This window comes from Hylobates moloch, unplaced genomic scaffold, assembly GCF_009828535.3.
Source record: "Hylobates moloch isolate HMO894 unplaced genomic scaffold, HMol_V3 SCAFFOLD_9, whole genome shotgun sequence".
NCBI classification, from domain to species: domain Eukaryota; kingdom Metazoa; phylum Chordata; class Mammalia; order Primates; family Hylobatidae; genus Hylobates; species Hylobates moloch.
In genome coordinates this window covers 16,819,561-16,832,732 of record NW_026652284.1, presented here as the reverse complement: position 1 = coordinate 16,832,732, position 13,172 = coordinate 16,819,561, and the positions used below count along the sequence as shown (strand labels likewise).

Here is a 13,172-nt window from a genome sequence, read left to right as displayed (position 1 = left end):
GATATTCTGTGCACCCTAACTCTGCAAAGGGTACACCTGGACCAGACAGAAGGGGCTGTGCACGTAGTTATGCAAAAGAATCTGCATCCTAACCAGTGCCTACACAGGCTGAGTGTCCCCCAGCCCTCCCTTCCATTGTTCCTTGGAATCTCAGGACTGTAAGCTCCAAGAGCCCCGTGTCCCAGAGCCTAGCACAGTGCCTGGCATACGAAGGGATGCTGAATAAGCGAACTATACCAAGAGACATGTGCCATCATCCCCATTTGCAGACAGAGGAACCACGGCCAAGAAAGAGGCGAATGAACTGCCCAAGGTCACACAGGTATTCTACTTGTAATAGTAAACAGCAGAGCTGACCACTCAGCATGGATTAGTCCAAAAGAAGGGAGCAGAAGACCTACTTTGAGGTTGGGGATATGGGAAATGTGCAGAGGCTTTTGGGGTCACACAGCTCTGGATCCAGATCCCAGCTCTGCCACTCAGTTGATTGCTGGGTGATGTTGGAGAGTTCTGTGTGCCTCTGTTTCCTCATCTGCAAAATGGGAAGGATCATGCCTCCCTGTAAGGCACATGTGTGAGAATTCAGTTCCTGAGAGTGAACACACAGAGAGCCCAGGGGATTGCTTGGCACGCGGTAATAGTAACGTGATGGAAATAATAATAGCTGGCATGCACTGGCGCCTACCCTGTGCCAGATATTGCTTGCAAACATCAACTCCTGTCATCGTAACAGAAAGTGCTCCATCATATTGGCTATTACGTATTTTTCTCAAGTCCAGAGTCGGGAGGTTGGTCAGGGTGGGTGGACTGCAATGATGGTAGCAGATTGTAACATGAGTTCTTAAGAAGAGGTGTCGGGCTTTTCTTCCCCATCCTGAGAGCATCTCAGCTAGGAATTCTCCAAATGACCAGCTACACCATGTAGAAGTTTCCGAGAGGCAGAGAGCTAGGTTCTAACTCCCAAAGGTTGTCTCTGCACTGTTCCTCTCTCTGGGACTCAGTTTCCCTAAGTGTTCCATGAGGAAACTGAGGACTCTTTGCTACCCTGAATGCCCACAGTGTTCTGATTCTAGAAGAGTCAGCCTAGAGACCACAGTTTCTCATGCTCCGGAGCTGCCAGACCCCACCTCTGGGCCCTGGCTGCCCCCGACCCCAACCAGCAAATCTGGCTGCAGTCAGGCCAGATTGCTTTTCAAGTAGAGTCATCAAAGCGTGGCTGGTGGACTTAGTCCAGCCAGCAGTGTGAGAGCCCGTTTAATTTGAAAAACAAATAAGTCTCCAACTTCGGCTGCCTCACCAATGGCCCTGGGTGCTGTCATCTGAAAAAGAAAAAAAAAAAAAGAAAGGGGGAAAATATCACCTCCCCCCACCTTCCCAACCTCCTTCTCTTTGTGTTCCACAAAACCAATTACAGGTTGGAAATAGCTGTAATAAACTTGATATCCCCCTTATGGGCCAATCCCGCCACGGCTGGAAAGTGTAATAGTGGCAGAGAGTGAAAACTGCTGGTGTATTTTGCCGGAGCTGTTTAAATTGCCTGCCTACGTTATCCCAACTCCTCTCCAGCCAGGAAGGAATTTGCTCTCCTGGAAATGGAGCAGCTGAGGTCTCTGTGTCCAGGCAGCCGAGAGAGTATTTGAAAGGAGGGTTTTCATGAACTGATTAGATATAGAGGAGTGGATGGCGCCTCGGATCTTGTGTCAGCCCAGCACAGCTTCCAATCCCAGCCCAGGCAAGAGGTGCTCCCTGGCTGTAAACAGCCTAAGGCGATACCTGCCTTTCATGGTAGTTAGGGGAAAAGGGCATTAAATTAGATAATGCAAGAGACAACGAGAGCTAGAAAGGGACTCAGTTCTACTGTGGGTGCTTCACTCCCTGGCTCTGGGTTCTCAGGCAAATCACTGATTGTTTCTAAGCCTCAGTTTCCTCATCTGTAACGCGAGGGATATTAATCAAACTCACGCCCCAGAGTTGTAAGAAATACTAAAAGAAACAAACATATGTAAAAGCATCTTGCAAAATGCAAAGGCAAGTGGACACTGCTGTTAGTGTGAATTTATTGCTCAGCTTCTAGACTGTGGGAGGTGATGAGCAAATCTAGAAATTTCTGCCATGCAACTATCACGTGGGAGTCCCTTGCCCATCTCACTTGATCCCAGGAGCCTAGCATGGGAACTGGCACGTAGTACATGCTCAATGTGCATTTGTGGAATGAACCAATGAGTCAGTGAAGGAAGGAACGGATTTCTTGTTCCCTTAAGCAGATCTGCCGCCATCCTAGCCACTCAGAAAGCATGCCTAGAAAGCTCCCTGCAAGGCTGGGCACAAAGATGGCGCTAGACCAAGTCAACCTCAGGCTAGAGCTTGAGTCCAGTGGTGCCTTTGTGAGTTTGTCTGTTGCTTGAGGTCCTTTCAGGAGCTGGGCTTGGTGCTGGGAATATGGCTGTAAACAAAGCAGCTGAGGACAGTGAGAAAACTGACTCATCTCTTCTAAATTTCTGAAATGTGTGATTTCCGACTCCTCCAGTGGAGCCTGAAGCCCAGGATGGGACTTCATTTTGTTCAATGTTGCATCCCCGATTATAGAACAGAGTCTGGTACTTAGAAGACTCTTGTTCAAACATTTTTTTATAGGAATGAACATCATTTTTTTTTTTTTAGATGCAAAACCCATGGCCAGAGAAGGGATGCCATTTTGTCCTGATTCCCAGTTAGGAGGTGGTGAAGTGGAGAGCTTTGAACCCGGGTCTGGTTCCAAAGTCCAGACAGGAAGTGGCTCAGGTAGTAGAGTTGGATTTAGTTTTGGGCAAGTGGGCAAGAAAGGGAGTGGGTATTCTAGGGAGAGGAAAACCAGGGCAGGGGTGTTGACGGAAGAGGTGAGGGGAATGAAGGTGGAGAGGAAGCCTGGGAGACTGATTCAGCCGCCTGGCTGCCTGCTGTGTAGGGGGAGGGGCACAGGGTTCTTCTCTTTCTTGTTGCCATAACGACCCTGGACCACTCTTCCCCTAAACCTCCCTGCCTGCCTGTTCTCCACCCTGAAATTGCTCTTGCAGTTCCTAGGCCTGGGAACTGGGCCAGAGAAGCAGCCTCAGAGAGGGTAGGGCAGGCTCTGTCCTCCCCAAGGGGGCCTGGGGGAAGAGGATACGATTCCCAAGGACAAGAAGAGGCAGAAAATCCTCATGTCAGGTGCCACTCACCTCTCTGGGCAGACCCTGCGCTCCCTTGTGGGCCCCAGTTTCTGGCAGGGCTGGGCTCAAGGTAATTGGCTTCCCCGGGTGCGTGTGGGAGATCCGGTTTTGACAGAGACAGCTGGTGTCATAAATTGCCTGTCTCATCTGGTTACCGTGCGATGGCAGACAGCAGCTCAGAGATGGGCCTGGGGGCTGGGGGGAGAGTGGCAGGGAGGAGAGCGGCTGTAGCTTCTTTGTGGGCCCCACACCCCACATGTGGGCAGGTGCTCCTGCAAGTGTGAGGAGGTGTGTGCCACTGGTATGAGCTGGACCCCAGCCCACGTGGGTGAGCCTGCTGTGAATGAGGAAGCCTGTGTTCAACGGAGTATGGGTGTGCATCTGTGCATCCCTAGGGATGACTGTACAAATAGGTGTGTTTCCAGGCTGCCTACGAGGCTGCACATGTGTGTGAAAGGCAAAGTAATAATGAGAATGTTCGTGCGTAGTTTTAGATGTTTGCACAGGGAAGACCAGGAGGTCTCACGGGGAGTGTAAGAGAGTGTATGCAGCCATTTTCAGGGCTGCGTGTCAGTTTGTGGACTCACGGTGTTGTGCATACAAATGCCTGCACCCACAGCTGTAAGTGCAGTTATATGCCCTGCTCCTCACTCCGGGAAAAGGGGTGTGTGTGTGTGTGTGTGTGTGTGTGTGTGTGTGTAAGGGGATGAGTTCCTGGCAAATGTCAGGTTGTATCTACCAGGGTGGGAGATGTCATGCACTCTGCTCCCTTGCCATGTCCCATGCCCAGATAGGCGCCCACCAGTCAAACACAAAGCCCATAGTCACGACCCAACCACCCGAGCCCCCCAAACTCTATCAGACACATGCATGGGAGCTCTGAGACCTCCTTCTCCACCTCCCATGCAGCACCCCGCTCCCCCTTCATGCTTTAGGGACTAGCAGACAGGAAGCAGGGGAAATAGAAAGGGCCTCAGATAGATGCCAGACACTCGAACTTCAGTGCACAGCAGAATCACCTGGGCCAGAGTAGGAGTGGGGTTTGAAAATGTCAGTTTCCCCGGAAGCCCATCCTGGAGGTTCAAACTCAGTGACTCCTGAATGCAGTCCTTATCCTGCATTTTTAACAAGCGTCATCGGGTCATTTGGATACAGGAGTCAGGAACCACAACCAGAGACACTGTTCTGAACCCCCAGGCCCACTCCTCACCAGGGTCTCTTTGCAGCTTTCCCAGGGGGCCACCAACTGCTGGACCCTTGGTGCCCTAGGAGGTCATTCAAAGCAGGAGCGCCCTTGACTGTCCCATTTAGGGCTCTCATTTTACATGAGGCAAAGCCAAGGCCCAAAGAGGGGAGGGGCATGCCCACGGTCACAGAGGGATGAGTCGGCAGAGCTGGGAGCCAGGCTCTTTGCTCTGAAGCACATCCTCTTTCCACCACACCCCCAAATCCAGATGCTTGGAATCCAGACCCTAAAAGCACAGGTTCACCGAGTGCTGAACAGCTGCAGCATCTGAGATACACAGGTCCCTCCTCCAGACCAGGTGATCATGTCCAGCTCCTCGCTGCCTCCTCCCTGCCTCCCGACAAGTGTGCTTTTGGAAAATCCCAGCATTAGAGATGGGGTTCAGGGTCACATGGCTCACCCCTAAAGAGAGGGGCTTGGGGGCTCTTTCCCAGTTTAACAAATGCCCTCCCCTCTTGTGTTCTGGAAGGAGTGGGCTGAGGAGGAAGGAGGAGGGACTTATTCAGCCACCTGTGTCTCCACGACAGCCACTCTTTTTTTTTTTTTTTGAGACAGTCTCACTCTGTTGCTGAGGCTCGAGTGCAGTGGCACCATGTCAGCTCACTGCAACCTCTGTCTCCTGGGTTCAAGCAATTCTCCTGCCTCAGCCTCCCGAGGAGCTGGGATTACAGGCGCCCACCACCACGACTGGCTAGTTTTTGTATTTTTTTTAGTAGAGACGGGGTTTCACTATGTTGGCCAGGCTGGTCTCGAACTCCTGACCTCAGGTGATTCACCCACCTCACCTCCCAGAGTGTTGGGATTATAGGCATGAGCCACTGTGCCTGGCCAAAAGCCACTCTTCACTACGCACCCAGTGACCTCAGCTTCCCATTCATTTACTTACCTGTTCATTCATTCATTCATTCATTCACTCACTTGTTCATTCATTCATTCACTCACCTGTTCATTCATTCATTCATTCATTCACTCACCTGTTCATTCATTCATTCGTTCATTCACTTACCTGTTCATTCATTCATTCATTCATTTGTTCATTCATGAACACCTCCTGCGGGCCAGGCCTGTGGACAGAGGGGTCATCAGGGAGTTCACAGAATGGGTGAGGTGGAGGTTGGGTGGGGAGAGAAACATTAGCAGCAGGTGCTCGCTCGGCAGCAGGCTGCTGACATGGAGTGGAAACGGCACTGGCGTGGGGGCCGGGGAGCTCTGCCAGGGAGGGTCCAGGGCAGGCCCTGCCCAGAAGGGGACCCTAGTGGGGGTGCTGTGTAGAAGGGCCTGGTGTGGGAGGGTCATGGCTCACACGTATGGAGTCTGGGTTTGGTAGTGTTTAGGCTCCAGAGTCAGACCTCTAGGTTCAAGTCAATTTGAGATCTCCCATCTCCCTGTCTCAGTCTCCTTATCTGTAAAATGAGGATAGCAGTAGCACCACCATCTAGGGTGGAGGATGAATCGGGTTCTTCCCTATAAAGTGCTTAGAAGGTGTCTTTCATGTAAGACACATGCTATAACTGAGTGCTGTTAGCTGTAAAATGCTAATAATGCATATTATTATTACTATTATTTTATTGGAGAGAAGTGGGGAGCCATTGAAGGCTTCAAACAGGAGAGTGACCAGCTCTATTGGTATCAGAGAAATCCCCCTGGCTGCAGTGTGAACAGTAGAACTGGTGGCAATTGGGAAGAGGCATTGGGTTGGAGAGAAGAGACCACTTTTCCAGCCCCTCTTTCAGGGCTGCAAACTTGATTTTTGGATCCCACCAGTCAACAGGGCAGGTGTCGGGGGGGTGGGAGCATGGCAGAGTCCTATCTGATCCCAGTATCTGTGTACCTGTGTGCGAGGTTCTGGCCCACATCCCCTGTCTGTGACACCCAATACAAGGTCTCCCCATGGTCATGCTCAGCACTCAGTCCCCGTGTCACCCCCCGGGCTGCCCGTCAGTGAGCACACCTGTGTGGACAGGTTGTGTCCAGCAAGGGCTCATCATGGGACAGATACCCAGCTTGTACCAGTCTGGCTGACCAATGCAGTCAGAAGGGGCTGCCAGTCCTCGGGGAGGGACCTTGCTGTGCCAATCTGCCTGGCCCACCCCGCTCAGCAGGCACTGTGCACAATTGGGCCTGTGTCAGCATGATCGGCCGCCGGCAGACCCGTGGCAGATCAGTGGCCTGCGCCAGCCTGCCCACCTGCTAAATGAGGGGCGGGTGCAACGGCAAACATTGCTAGGCTGGCATATCCTGTCTGCTGTAATTAACACATGGCATCAGGGCAGCCCAGCCCAGTGAAGCCTGTCTGTCCATCTGCCGGCTGTTCCTGGGAATCAGCACTTTACCACGAGCCCCAGCAGCCAGTTGGAGAGGAAGAACACTGAGCTGGGAGCCAGGAGACCTGGGCCCCATCTCTGCTCAGCCACTCATTGGTAGTGGATGCTGGGAAGTTTGCATTCCCTCTCTGGGCCTTGTCTCCCCCATCTGTTAAATGGGGCCCAGGGGATGGCTGATTGCTAAGTTCTCTTCCTGCTGTTCTATGGCGGTGGCGTTAACAATAGGCAAATTCTGGGTGGCAGAATTCTGCACTCGAGGGGTTACGCTAGAGCATATGCAGGCCCTACTCATTGCTTCCTTCATTCCACAAAGAGTTACTGCGTCCCTACTATGTGCCAGGGATATTGCCATGAATAAGACAATGTCCCTCTTCTCCTTGAATCCACATTCTACTGTCAGGAGACAGATACCTTAAATTAAGAAGCTGGAAGAGATGTATCAGCTAGAGAGAATTGCCATGCAGACATTAACATAGGGTGATGGCTACAAGAGATGGGTGGCCAGGGGAGGGCAGCCTCAGAAGGTCACATGTAAGCTGACATCCAAATGAGGAGGTGGGGCCCCGCTTGCTTAGAAGAATCAAGTTGCTTCCTGCCAGTTCCCCATGGGCTCCTCTTTATTCACTGCTTCTCGTTTGATCCCAGGGATGCCCGTCTGGGTAGTGCTGTCTGCATTTTACAGATGAGGCTCAGAGACAAGCCCTAGCTTACTTATTTCTATAGCTTCATGTTTTCTTCCCCCAACATTTGATTATGAACATTTACCAACATGCAGGAAAGTGTAAAAGTCTTTAAGGCAAACACTCATATACCTATTACCTGGCTTCCACAATTAAAATGTGAACATGGGCTGGGCGCGGTGGCTCGTGCCTGTAATCCCAGCACTTTTGGAGGCCAAAGCAGGCAGATTGCTTGAGCGAAGGAGTTTTAGATCAGCCTGGGCAACATGGTGAAACCCCATCTCTACAAAAAATATCAGAAAATTAGCCAGGCGTGGTGGTATGTGCCTGTAGTCCCAGCTACTCAGGAGGCTGCAGTGGAAGGATTGCCTGAGCCCAGGAAGTTGAGGCTGTAATAAGCCAAGATCTCGCCACTGTACTCCAGCCTGTGTGGCAGGGCAAGACTCTGTCTCAAAAAAAAAAAAAAAAAAAAAGCTTACGCCTGTAATCCCAGCACTTTGGGAGGCCGAGGCAGGCAGATCACTTAAGGTCAGGAGTTCGAGACTAGCCTGGCTAACATGGTGAAACCCCCATCTCTACTAAAAATACAAACATTAGCCAGGTGTGGTGGGGGACGCCCATAATCCCAGCTACTCAGGAGGCTGAGGCATGAGAATTGCTTGAACCTGGGAGTCAGAGGTTGCAGTGAGCTGAGATCGCGCCACTGCCCTCCAGCCTGGGCGACAGATTGAGACTGTGTCTCAAAATAAAATAAAATAAATAAATAAATAAATGCAACCATGTTTGCTTTATCATATCTCCCCGCACCCTCCATTCATCCCTCTCGATGCAGCCACACACCCTTATTTATTCGATGCCTTCCAGAGTGAGCTGCAGACACCCGTACAGTTTACTCCTAAACCTTCTATTTAGAGTTCAATATTTACTTACAATTCCTTTCTTTTGAGGTCAAATTTACATACAATGAATTGCACAAATCTCAAGAGTACCACTCAGAGTTCTTTTTGAGTTTTGGCAAATGCATGCACCAGTGTAAGCTGAGCCCTTCTCAGGATGCAGAACACTACCCTTACTCCAGAAAATTCCCTCCGCTCCTTCCCAGCCAAACCTCACCCGAGAGACGATCATTATTCTGATCAGTTTCTCACATTTTATCCTGTTCTAGAATTTCATATCAACAAATTATATGGTATGTAGATTCCAGGGAAGGCTCTTTTCTCCCAGCATAATATTTTTTAGATCCACCCCTGCTGTGTGTGTACCATGGTTTATTCCTTTTAATCACTGAGTAGTATTCCGTGTCAAGGAGACGCTATGTTTATTTAGCTGTTCTCTTGTTAAAAGGCACCTGGACAGTTTCCAGTTGGGCTCTGCTATGCTTCAAGCTGCTAAGAACATTCTTGCACAAGTTTTCTTTTCTTAAAAAAAAAGTCACATGTTTTCATTTCTCTTGCTACTGCTTTGACAAAGGGTCAGTCCAATCCAACAAGGGTTCCCTGAGCACCTACTATGTGTCAGCCCCTGTGCTAGACACAGAGGTGAGTGAGTCTCAGCTAGGGCGGGGGAGTTTGGCCTCTGAAGGCCCCACGCAGGCACAGAGCATCAAAGTGTACAGGAGGGCCTGTCAGGACCAAGTGCTCTGTGCCTGGCACTGTATTTCATCCTTGCAACCACCCCACGGGATTCACGTTATGGCCCCAATCTTCAAAGGAGGCAACCGAGGCCAGAGTGATGGAGTGATCTGCCCAAGAGGCAGGAGCTGGGCCTCAAACTTGGGGTGACCCCAGCCTTTTTCCTGCATGATGCAGGGGTGATGTCTCTTCTTTGTTCTGCACATTGCAGAAGCAACAGCCCAGGGAGGCCAGGCGATCTATTCAAGGCCACCAGGCAGTACGGTGACAAGAACACGGGCCCCTGGGTTTCTCAGTCCCACCTCTTTCCCCAACACCATCTTGGAGACTTCAGAAAAGGTCTACACATTTGTTTTTTTTTTTTTTTTGAGACGGAGTCTCGCTCTGTTGCCCAGGCTGGAGTGCAGTGGCGCGATCTCAGCTCACTGCAAGCTCCGCCTCCCGGGTTCACGCCATTCTCCTGCCTCAGCCTCTCCGAGTAGCTGGGACTACAGGCGCCCACCACCACGCCCGGCTAATTTTTTGTATTTTTAGTAGAGATGGGGTTTCACCGTGGTCTCGATCTCCTGACCTCGTGATCCGCCCGCCTCGGCCTCCCAAAGTGCTGGGATTACAAGCGTGAGCCACCGCGTCTGGCCGGGTCTACACATTTGTTGAACCAGCATTTATTTCCAGAAATTGGGCTGGGAGAGCTGAGTTATATAAAAGTCCTGATAATTTGTATGTATGAGTGTCCTTGTGTGTGGCCCATCTGACTGGTCCTGTGCACCTGTTAGTCCAGGACCACCAAACGATGGCCCCAGGAGCCAAGGAGTGAGCCCCTGGCAGGCAGCGGGAAGGGTGGGACCAGTGTTGAGACAGGGAGTCAATGCAGGTCCAAGTCATCTAATTAAAAACAGAAACCCCAGTGTAGATCAAATTAACACAATCTGCAGGACAAATTTGGCTCCATACAATGGCTTGTGACCCCAGCTCTCAGCAAATGAAGAAGGTGATGATAATGAGAGGAAGGAATGTGTGGTGGATGAAAGATGGCACATATTCTTTAAGATTCCTGCATTAGAGATGGCAGGGGTGGGGGGGGGTCTATGATCTCTCCCTTTGAAACTAGACATGTTTGGAGACTGCTTTGACCAATGGAATCGGTGGACATGGCAGACGTGTGCCAATCTCCAAGCCCAAGCCTTAGGGGATGGAAGTTTTCATTCAGGGCTCTGGGAACAAGTATATCCTGAGCTGCTGCTTAAGACATCTGATTGTGGTGCTAGAGAAGCCACCTGGAGAAGGAGGGGGACCTTGCTGAGCCAGCCTTCCAGCCATGCCTGCAGGTGGGTGAAGCTGCCTTGACCCCTGCAGACCAGATCAGCCGCCCACTGAATACTACCCAGTGATCCCAGTGGACACCAGAGGAAGCATTAGAATTGCTCAGCCAGAGCAGTGGTCAACTTCTTGCCAAGGAGGAGCCCTGTTCAGCACCCACCTGTGCAACAGGAAGTGTGGATGCAACTTCCATCTGACTGTTACAAGGCTCTATTTGACAGAAGCCATTTGGGTTGGGGGAAGATGGTTGTGCCAGGCAGGGTCCAGCAGGAAACAGATGTTCCATGAGAAGATCATATATAAGAAGACCTTAATTCCAAGATGATTTACAAAGATATGGGCAGGGCTGAGGAATTCCAAAGAGGCATGAGGCAGCACTGGGGCAGGGACCAGTGGGGACTGTAGTCCTCTTAGGAGAAAAGGGAAGGCAGCAAAGAGTGGGAGGTGTCCCTGAATCCAAGAGAGCAGCAGCTGAAGAAGAATTCCACCCAAAAGCTTGGGTGGAGGGACTCAGGGGCCCCACTGGGAGGAGCTGGGGAATAAAGACTTTGGCTGCATTTCCATCTGGCTTCCTGTCTCCTGCAGGTGTCTGTGCAATGGAAGGACAGATGACACAGACTTTAGTCCAGGAATCTAAGGGGTTGGGGTTGAGCGGACACCTAGCATGGAAGGTTTCCATGAGCCCTTGTTCTCATTTTGCTGTCCCATAGTTGGGTGAAGTGAGGTCCCTTTCCCCACTGCTCCCCCATCAGACAGTTCCAGGTGAGCACGGGGGAACTGTCTGATGGGGGAGCAGTCAGAAAGAGGGTCCCATTAAACTGCCATGTGTCTTCTTATGGCTGCTGCATGACTGATCACCAAGACACTCCTAGTGGGAGAGGGAGCTGGACCCACCCTGCTTCTCATCACAGCCAGGCTCCATGAATGGGACGGGAAAGCTGAGACGGGAACGCCAGTTCTCCATCCCCTTGGTTTGGGGAGTAGATCTGAGGCTGCTCTTTCTGGAGGTTTGGCTTGGGGATTGGAGACGCCAAGCCCCAGCTTAGATCCCCGTGTCAGGATTGTCTCCAAGATCTACTCCTAGTGTGGTTTCCCAGAGAAGAGCACGAGCACAGCTTCTAACTCTGCCCAGAGCCTGCAAGAGCTGCACAAAGACCTGTGCCTACAAGGGCTCTGCAGTTGGTTTAAGACTCTGCTGCTGAAATTTGAAATTTCTAATTGGTTTTTAAGAAGAGGCCCCTGTTTTCGTTCTGCATTGGGCCACACAATTTAGGTAGCCACTTCTTTTTTTTTTTTTTTTGAGACAGAGTCTCACTCTGTCACCCAGGCTGGAGTGCAGTGGTTTGATTTTGGCTTACTGTAACCTCTGTCTCCCAGGCTCAAGCGATTCTCCTGCCTCAGCCTCCCAAGTAGCTGGGATTCCAGGTGCATGCCACCACATCCAGCTAATTTTTATATTTTTAGTAGAGATGGGGTTTCACCGTGTTGGCCAGGGTGGTCTTGAACTCCTGACCTCAAGTGATCCGCCCACCTCGGACTACCAAAGTGCTGGGATTACAAGTGTCAGCCACCATGCCCAGTCATTAGGTGGCCAATTCTAATTCTAAGCAAGGAAGAGATCTCGGCCTTTCCTTGGCCTGACTCCTTTGTCGAGATCAGTGGACACAGCAAACTTTCTCTGTAAGAGGCCAGATAGTGAATATTTTAGGATTTGCAGGCTACACAGTGTCTGTCACAATTAATCAGCTCTGCTCTTATAGCATGAAAACAGCCCTGGACAATCCAGAAATGAATGGACATGACTGTATTCCAATAAAACTTTATTTACAAAAACAGATGGTGGGCCAGATTTGGCCAGTGGGCCAGAGTTAGGCAACCTCTGGTCTAGATTATAAGCCCCTCTTTTCTTCATCTACCTGTCTGATTCTGGCTCATTCTTTGTGACTCAGGTCAATAGCTTTTCCTAATCTCTCCAGAAAGAGTTCAGTTTCTCCTCTTCTGCCCAACCTGACCAGAACCTGTACATATTTACGTATTGAGCCCAAGCTAAGAGGCTAGCTTTGTGATAGGCACAAGGGCTGGAGTGTTGAGCAAGAAGGTGTAGTTATAGCCTTCATAGGCCTTTTTCATAGATACCTGATGTACCTGGCTATAAACTGCAGAAGGGTAGGGGCTGGAAGCATTTTGCCCAACACTCTGTATCTCCAGTCCTAGTATAATAATGGGGTAAAGAAACAAGTTAGCCAATACCCAAATGCTCTGCCATACACTTACAATTCTTTCCTTCTAATTGGACCGTGTGAGCCCCTGACTCATCTTTGACTTGGTAGGTGTCTTTAGCAGAGGGGCTGAGTGATTTCCCCCAACACATAGAGCAGCAGACTAGTGGCGAAGCTGGGATTCAAACTCCCAGGCCAGGTGCATTTCAGCCACACCCAGGAGTTAGACTTAGGCACTGGGGTCCTAATAGAGCCTGAGAGGTAGCATGGGCAGCTCCTATCTCAGGTCCCAGTGAGAGCTGTGCGCATGTTTTCCCTCCCACCTCGTCTGCAGGAGGCCTGGTTTATTTCCTTTGGGAGAGAGGAATTTCAAGAGTCTAGTGTTGGTTTCTATTATAAGGAAACTGTCCAATAAAAAATCACCCAGTATATTAAAAAAAAAATCTTTACCTGGCTTTGAACAAACACTTGGTGTTATTACAGCAACAACAAAAAAATCCCATTTGCTTTTCATTATAGATCTGGTTGTGTTTTGTTTTGTTGTCCCCAGAGAGCAAGGACTTT

General features: G+C 50.4%; 1 protein-coding gene across 3 annotated transcripts in view; it reads right to left on the bottom strand.

Moving 5' to 3' along the window:
- The window catches only part of IGSF21 (immunoglobin superfamily member 21), a 275,822-nt gene that overhangs the window by 106,626 nt on the left and 156,024 nt on the right, over nucleotides 1-13,172 (bottom strand). The window contains exon 1 of one of the 3 annotated variants that reach the window (XM_032759093.2): nucleotides 7,571-7,671. The exons of the other annotated variants lie outside the window; for them this stretch is intronic. The gene's annotated coding sequence lies outside the window, so the exon portion shown is untranslated. Of the gene's footprint in view, nucleotides 1-7,570; nucleotides 7,672-13,172 lie in introns of those variants that run through there. 3 annotated transcript variants of the gene reach the window in all.